Genomic DNA, 9,411 nt, shown 5'->3' on the forward strand with positions numbered 1-9,411 from the left:
TCACTGTCTGAATCTATAGCTCCAGAGAAAATAGACAGAGAAGTTTCCATTTCTTACACTCTTGGCTCCTGCAGGCTGCCATCATTGCAGCTGCTGCTGTCACCACTACTACCACTGCAGGGTTGCCTAGAAACCTATAGTATGAGAAAAAATAAAAATAAAGCACAAAATATTATTTTCCTTCTCTCTCTGAGCTTTTATTAAGTTTTTCCTTACATTTTGTTTTGTTTTGTTTTGTTTTGTTTTGCCCCTCAGATCACTGTAAAGTTCCCCAGTGAATTAAGTTTGGTCCAAGAGATACTAAACGATACAAAAATGGCAGATACACTGCTGTTCTGGAGGTACCTTAATTTACAGTGTTCTACCTTTACCTGTCTGTTTCTGTCTACATTTCAGAGTCCTCAAATAGCTGTGCCACATATTCTGTCAAGGTTTTATACTTATATTCTGTGAGAGATAAAAGGGTATTTACTTCATCCTACCAAAAACTGGAAAACTTTCAAATACATAGTTTTCATATATTGCTTTTCAAATAACAAAGGTATCATTTTTATAACTAGAAATATGGACACAAAAAGCTTTAGGTTTTTTGTTTGTTTGCTTGAGACAGAGTCTCACTCTGTCGCCCAGGCTCCAGTGAAGTGGCACGATCTCGGCTCACTGCAACCTCCACCTCCCAGGTTCAAACAATTCTCCTGCCTCAGCTTCCTGAGTAGCTGGGATTACAGGCGCACAACACCACGCCTGGCTAATTTTTGTATTTTTAGTAGAGACGGAGTTTCACAATATTGGCCAGGTTGGTCTCGAATTCCTGATCTCGTGATCCGCCCTCCTCTGCCTTCCAAAGTGCTGGGATTACAGGTGTGAGCCACCGCGCCCGGCCAAAATTTAAACCAGATAAATGGGCACTAGTTAATAACATCAGAGGCATATAAATATATAGAGATAGATAGATAGATAGATAGATAGATAGATAGATAGATAGATAGATAGATAGATAGAGATATATCATTGGCAAGTATTTTAGTCATTTACAATATTTTATTTTTCTACATTAAATCAGGCCAGAAAATTTAGCATTTATTTTTATCATATGTTAATGCCATTTGTATTAAAACATATTTCCACGGACATTCCCCTACTATTAATAGATATTAAGAATTACTTTTATCCAGTCCTTAAAATAAGACTCCCGTTTTTCAGTCCATAGTTATTCACTCAATACTACTGGGTTAAATCATAATGCCTTTTTTTCTATTCCTTATTCAAAATATTCATTTTAATTATTCTGTAATATAATAGACAAATTTAATAATCTTGTGTTAGCTTGAAATACTGAAACTTAAAGTATCTACTATAAAGTATATTAACTGAAACCAAATTCTGTTCATTATAGTCACAAAACATAAGAATATAGCATCTATCATCTACCATCTAACAGAGCTACATGTTAGACCAAAGTACCACATCTTCACATACATGTACTTTGTCAGCTTATGGTTTGGTACTGGAATATCTATCAGATATTCAGTGATTAAACGCCTGTTTGTTTTTTCATAAATTATAGTATTTTTTCAGATGGTGCAATTGTCATTTCTTTTAGAGACCAGATTTAAAGTATTCATGAAAGCCATTGTGCAAAAATACAAAAATTCCAAGATAAAAGGAAAATATTGTTTTAAAATGACAATGAAAATTACATCTTTTATGTTCTCAGGTTGTGAAAAATCTTGTTAAAAATTATCATGAAGAAAATTCAGGTCTTTAAATGTACCTCTTCTCGATTGGTGCACTTTTTAACTAAGGAAAAGTTGTTTGTAATCTAGGAACTGCAGTAGCTGTCACAATTAATACTGAGCATGTACTCTTTTATCATTTTTGGCAAGGATTGGTGTTTCATCATTTAGACACATCAGGTACTTACATTGCAGTGTCATATAATTTAAATTGGCATTCTTTAAAATGATGAAAAAATAACAAAGTACCGATCAGAAACTAAATTTTAGTACAGTGGGAAGGATTCATCCTTCTATCAATTGAATTTGATTGATAGAAGATGAGACAGCAATTTAAGAGAGTTTTGTTCATCTTTTCCTTTCATGGTTGTCTAACATTGACATTTTTGAGGTCTTTTATTTCTACAGAATATTCTCTGCAGTCTCCTCTTCAAATATGGCTTTTGGCTATGCTTGTGAATTTTGTGAATATGCAATTATTTCAAATTAAATACTAACTAAATATGGCTATCTTGTGTTTATACATGTATAGAAAAATACAGTGATTGATTATATTGTTAAATTGTCAATGAGAAAATGTGAAATGTGACAATTGTCTCTATGTACATCTGTGCTTTTTAAATTAATTTTTAAATTTATCTTTGACACATAATTGTACATACATAATTATGGAGTATAGTATGACATTTCAATGCATTTATACATTGTATAATGATAAAATTGGTGTAATTATCATATCCATCACTTTAAACATTTATCATTTCTTTTTGGTGACAACATTCAAATACTTTATCCTAGCTATCTTGAAATATACACTACATTATTATTTGCTTTAGTCACCACACTGCTTTATAAACTTGGTTAAAATGAGTCCTCTACAGTCAGATTACATATGGATATTCCAAGAAGGTCTACTTTCTGCCACTGAAAAGCTTGGGAACAGAAGTTATACTTTGTAAAGCTAATAATCTATGTCAATATAATCTAAAAAAATGTTCTCAGATGTGCTTATCTCTACGATTCCATTTCATTAATCAGTAGTTCATTCTTCTATCATAAGCTCCATAAATACAACTATTTTAAAGATATACATGTAAACGACGAGTTAACGGGTGCAGCACACCAACATGGCACATGTATACATATGTAACAAACCTGCAACGTTGTGCACATGTACCCTAGAAAATAAAGTATAATTTAAAAAAATAAAAAATAAAAGATATACATGTAAAACTCATATTTTGTCAAAACAATGCATACATATGCATACATATAGGTAAACAATATAAACAATATTCAAAGGCATAAATGAAAAACAAGTATATAAATCTACCTCCCCACAGTCCTACTCCTCAGTTCTATATCCCTAACACCAGGCAACGACTTATATCTTTTGAATCACTCTACAATTAGTTCTGCCCCAGTTTTTAAATATCGTGCTGAGCAGTATTTTATCAACTTTAGATATTATGTCTCCATTTCCTCTAAGATTTGACACTCTTATACCACTCCCATATTCGTTGGTTTTGAGGAAAAGGAAGTCCACTCTCTCTTCTTGGGGAATAGAATATAAAAAGCGGCTGCATTACCCCCTTAATGAATAATTCCAGACCATGAGGATCCACTTTTCCTTGAGCCTTATGTTTTCAAACATGGACAGCTGTGTTGATATTTCTGGATATTAAAACTGGTTTGCACTGATTTATTCTTACTAAATCCTGGAAACGTCTGGACAAAAAAATGTTTGTTACTTGAAAGCACTCTGTTGCTGGCTTTGAGTCTCAGTTTGAGTCTCATTAACCAAGCCAAGTAAAATAAGTAAAATCCTAATAATCTTCTGTACAAGGAAAATAATAAACAATAAAAAGGCAACTTACGGAATGGGAGAAAATTATTTGCAAATCGTGTATCTGACAAGTGGTTAATATAAAAAACATATATAAAAGGAACATCTAAAATACAATAGAAAAATAAAAAGTAATTTAATTTTAAAAATAACCTGATTAAAAGATGAACAAAAGACTTGAATAGATATTTCTCTGAAAAAGACATACAAATGACCAACAGGTATATGAAAAGGTGTTCAATGTTACTCATGATCAAGGAAACACAAATCAAAACCTTGATAAACTATCACCTCACACCTGTCATAATGGCTATTATAAAAAACAAATTTTAAAAAAGATAACAAGTATTGGCTAGGATGTGGAGAAATTGGAGCCCTTGTAACAATAATGATGCAAATGTAAAATGGTGCAGCTACTGAGGAAAATAGTATAGAGATTACTTTAAAAAATTTAAAATAGAACTATATGACTCAGCAATCTCACTTCTAAGTATATATCCAAAATCTATAAAATCAGTGTTTCAAAGATATATTACATTCATGTTCATTGCAGTATTATTCATAGAAGACCAGGTATAGAAATAATCTATATCTGTCCTGTATCTGTCCATCAACAGATGAATAGATAAATAAATGTGCTTTGTACATAAAATGGAATGGTATTCAGTCATTAAAAAAAATAAATCTTGCCGTTTGTGACAACGTGATGAACCTGGAGGACATTGTGCTAAGTGAAATAAGTCAGTCACATAGGAACAAATTCTAAATTATTCCATTTATGTGAAGTATCTAAAATAGCCAAACTCATTGAAGGAAATAATAGAATAGTGGTTTCCAGGGGCTGGAGGAAGGGAGAGATGAAGAGATGTTGGTCATGGGGCTCAAAGTTTCAGTTATGCAAGATGAATAAATTCTAGAGCTCTGATGTACAACCTGGTGTCTATAGTTAGCAATACTATATTGTGCACTTTAAATTTTTTTAAAGCGGCAGATTTCATGATGTGTTCTTACCATAAAAAAAGGGAGAGGCACACAGAAACTTTTGAAAGTGATGAGTATGTATATTACCTTGATTGTGATGATGGTTTCATGGGTTTATGCATAATATCTACCCTCATTTTATACATTAAATATGTGCAGTTTTTGTTTATCAGTTATACCTCAATAAAGCTATTAAATACAAGAAATCTATCACAACAATGTGTAACAAAAGCTTTATAAAAAATTTGAGTCAATAATTAGAGCTTATATCACTGACTTTGAATTTATTAGTCAATGTCATGGCAAACATTATCCCATGATATAAATTCCATACTGTTATTGTTTCACATACAATGTTAATTTTTACTTGCATATTTTGGTAATCAGTTAGCTTTACTATTTTTCAAAATCCTCTTCTTGTTTCATAATTTCTTTTCTTCTGGAACATTTCAATTTCATACCCACCCTTTCCTTTAAATCTCGTAGCATTTTAGGAATGATTTTCAAATGACTTTCAATTTCAACATAGGATGGTTGCACAATTTCCTGGTTTCTGTTCTCTTTCTGTGCCCTATAGTTGTTGATGGTGGCGGTGATGGCTGTTGGGGTGTTGATGTTACTGTTGCTAAAGTACATTTGTATGAACTTCTCAAAGAAGGCATGGCAGTTCTATTTTCCTTCTATGACTGAAAATATATTTATCCTATTCTCAAAAATTATTAGCAATCTGGTTGATAATTGAATTATGACATAGAGCTAATTTGTCCTCAGAAACTTGAAAATAATTTCTCCATTGTCTTCTAGCATCAGGAATTGATTTTTTAAATCGGATTTTAATTCTTCCCAATTAAGAGCACCCTCCCTCTCATCCACACACATTAAGCTACTGGACTTTTTCTGTTCATCTTTGGAAATTTCAAGATATTGCATATTTATGAGGGTTTGATATAGTAATTGTTCAGAGCACATGGATGTCTCCATTCATACTAATTTCCAGTCATTCTTCTGAGCACATGGAAGCCTTCTTTAATAGATAAAAAAGAAGTTTCATTTTATTTGTTTAATATTTTCCATGTTTGTTTCCAATTTTCTGTTCCAGTAACTTCAGGACTGATCCAGTAATTTTCTTACACTTTGTCTTTTTTTATTTTAATTCTTCCCAATCATTTCTACTGATTGGTATTTTTTTTCCTTTTTCAGTTATTATATTTAACTTTTTAGAGTATTTTAATTGATTATTTTTAAACATTCACCTCTCTTGCTTCATGAATAAAATATATTCCCTTATCGCTTTAAGTATTTTGTTTAGTTTTAATGTTTTCTCTTGATGCTTATGCTATTTTTTACTTTTAAAAGTTATCCTACTCAACTTGTTTTCTTTGTTAATTTGTTTATTTTTGTTTTTATGTACTTTGTGATTGGAACTTTTCACAAATAGCTGATGATCATGGCTTTTCTATTTAATTTTATATTTAAGAGTAAGAAAGAAAAATATTTATCAAAGCCTAATAAACATGAATGGATTTGAATTCTCTAATGAATTAGTCCTTCTTCAACTCTGTCAGAAGCAAGGAGTTTAATTTTTTGCAAAATTCATGAGTGCGACTAGTTACATTTATAAATACCAATTACAAATGGAAATAAGAATAAAAACATACATAATAGATCTTGATATCTCTAGACCTGAGAGAAGAAGCAAAGTAGATATCCCAAAGGTAATAATTTGGAGAACTACCTTGTGAAAGTACCCAAATAACTTTGAGATACTGGCATTTGAGAATCCCCCCTAAATAAATGCGTCCTTATCTAACCACAAAACTGCTAAGCCTTTCATTTGATGAGCCCTGTGTGTGGTTTCTGAGCTTCTAGTTAGCAAAACAACCTCCATATTATCGGATAGATATCAAGTGGAATGGGAGTACAAGAAGAGGATAACACTTCAACATATTAAAATCTGGATTACTTTGGAAAGAGGAGATATGAGCTGTGCACAGGAAGAGCTGATAAAATTTCAAAAACAGTTTACTAAGGCAAGATTTTCAAAGTAAGTGAAATATTAAAGTTCAAGATATTTTTAGGTCACGTAAATTTGTATGCATACCTACAGAAATATTTTCTAATTTTTGTTTTATGAAAATTTTATAAATGTGGGAAGAACAATTTCTTTTTCATGTACACATGGACATTCCTAAGTAAACTAGATTTTTGAAATACTTCATTACATTAATAATTTAGTACTGTGGCTAAACCCTCAATATAGAAATGTATAGTATATAGAGTTTCCTAAACTATTATAAAAACCAATTTTTAAAAGAGATTCATATAATTATTATTCTATAGAGAATAAATTGTGAAATCCTGGTTTTGTGCGAATAGTGAAAAAAAGAAAAGACAAATTAGAAAAACATAAGTTTATGTGAAAAATTAGAATAATATTTATTACACAATGTTATTTTTGTAAATTAAGGCTGAAGTGTTAAAAACACTATCTGCTAAGATACATGCATGTTTAAGGTTATGTTTCCAACACAAGAATAAATGCTTATGATGTGGAAGGGAACATAGCACAGGCAGTATTTATGAGGGTCCTTCCACTAACTCAAAAGCTTTGAGAGACTGTTGTTCAGCATGTAACAAATAGGACTGGTTGGGCATGCTACAAAAGTCATATACTCTTCTTCTTCCTTTTTTTTTTTTTTTTTTTTTTTTTTGAGACAGAGTCTCGCTCTGTGGCCCATGGCACAATCTCGGCTCACTGCACCCTCCACCTCCCGGGTTCAAGGGATTCTCTTGCCTCAGCCTCCTGAGTAGTTGGGATTACAACCACGCGCTACTGTGCCCGGCTAATTTTTGTATTTTTAGTAGAGATGGGGTTTCACCATGTTGGTCAGGCTGTTCTCAAACTCCTGACCTCATGATCTGCCCGCCTCGGCTTCCCAAAGTGCTGGGATTACAGGCGTGAGCCACCGTGCCCAGACAAAAATCATATATTCTTAAAAAGCAATCTACCTAAGAAGGCAAAGAAGGATAATTTACCTAATTAAAGGAAAAAAATCAAAATATTAACTCTAACAAGCGATAAGCCCTTTGTGCCTGGGGGTAAATAGAAACCAGTAAGAGCTTTAATATGTGTATATGTGTGTGTGTGTGTGTGTGTGTGTGTGTGTGTGTGTGTTCAGTGTCATAAGCATAAAAAGTCTAGAACCACACTTCTATATTCCTGTATTGAAATATTTCAGTCCCTCTAAACTTTTAACCCTGCTGTGACTGATCTGTGTAGCTGTACAGGTGACAGAGGAATACATTCTCCTATTGTTCATATCTATCGATGTAAAATTTACATCAGTATAATGCAACTACCTTATTTGTACAGGTCAGTGTGTTTTGAAAAATATAAATATCCATATAAACACCACCACAACCATTTCCATCACCATAAAAGTTTCTCTTTGCTTTCATTCTTTTATCCCCCACTCATGAAAACCACAAATATAGTTTCTGTAACTGTAGATTAGTTGTGCTTAATCTATAATTTTATGTAAATCATATATTCTTTTGAATCTAGTTTTCTTGTTAAGCATAATGTTTTTGAGATTAATTCATGTAGTTTATACATTTTTTTCTCACGTGTATTTCATTTTATACGTATACAATTTGTAATCCATTGAGCTGTTGAAAATTATGGTTCTTTCTAGTTTTAGGGGTTAGTATGAATAAAGCTACTAGGAATATTAGTGTATAGACCTTTATGTATATAGATGTTCTGTTTTCCTTCAGCAAGTATCTAGAACTTGAATAACTCAGTCCTATCATATATTTGTGTCTAACTATATGAAAACTGTTAATTGTTCCCCGAAGTTGTTGTACATTTTTTATTTCCATCAGCAATATCTGAGTGTTCTAGTATCTCCATATCCAACTCAAAACATAGAATTGTTTTTGTTAATGAATTAAGTATGTCATGGAATTTTAACATGCATTTTCTGAAGGAAATTATATTGGTAATTATGTAATAATTATGTAATATTATGTAATAATTATTAATCATTTTGTGAAATATTGTTCCAAATATTTTGTCAATTTTTGATTAGATTGCTTTTGCTTATCTTGAGTACAAAAGTTCACATTATGTTTTGGAGTAAGCCCTTTAGTGTACATATATATATATATCTCAAATGTATATATTTATACAACCAATAAAATATTACTCATAACATATGTACAATTGGAGGTCCAGGAGAAGTTAGAGAATGGAACAGAAAAAAAATTTGGAAAATAATAGCTAAGAGTTTTCACAGATGATAAAAATATAAACTCACAAATTTAAGATCAACAAATCTCAAGCAAGAAAAATACAACAGGAAAAATATCAAACCGATACATCGATACATCATAGTGAAAATCATAGTGAAAATACATCACAGAAAAAGCATTTCACAAAATCCAAGATTAATTAATGATTAAAAAACCTCTCAGAAAACTAAAACTAGCAGATAACCTCCTCAACTTGATAAAGAATCTCAACAACAAACCTACAGTTAATATCATACTTAATGGTGATAAACTTGAACTTTTCCTACTAAGATCAAGAACAAGACTAGGATGTCCCCTCTCACCATTCCTTTTCATCATAATGGAATTCCTAGTTAATGCAATAAGACAAGAAAAGTAAATAAAGGACATACATATTGGAAAGAAATAAATAAAAACTGTCTTTGTTTGTAGAGGATATAATTGTCTGTATAGAAAATTCAAGAGTCAAAACAGTCCTTGGTTTAATAAGCAGTTATAACAAGGTTGCAATATACAAGTTAATATATAAAAGTCAATCATTTCCCTATATACCAC

General features: G+C 31.5%; 1 long non-coding RNA gene across 1 annotated transcript; it reads left to right on the forward strand.

The window, feature by feature from the left end:
* Positions 1 to 255: 255 nt before the first annotated feature.
* LOC126932274 (uncharacterized) lies at positions 256 to 2,242 on the forward strand. Its single transcript, XR_007718159.1, has 2 exons — positions 256 to 341; positions 1,718 to 2,242. It is a non-coding gene; the product is annotated as an uncharacterized LOC126932274 (long non-coding RNA).
* The last annotated feature ends 7,169 nt before the right edge of the window (positions 2,243 to 9,411 follow it).

Source organism: Macaca thibetana, chromosome 12 (genome assembly GCF_024542745.1).
Source record: "Macaca thibetana thibetana isolate TM-01 chromosome 12, ASM2454274v1, whole genome shotgun sequence".
Lineage (NCBI taxonomy): Eukaryota > Metazoa > Chordata > Mammalia > Primates > Cercopithecidae > Macaca > Macaca thibetana.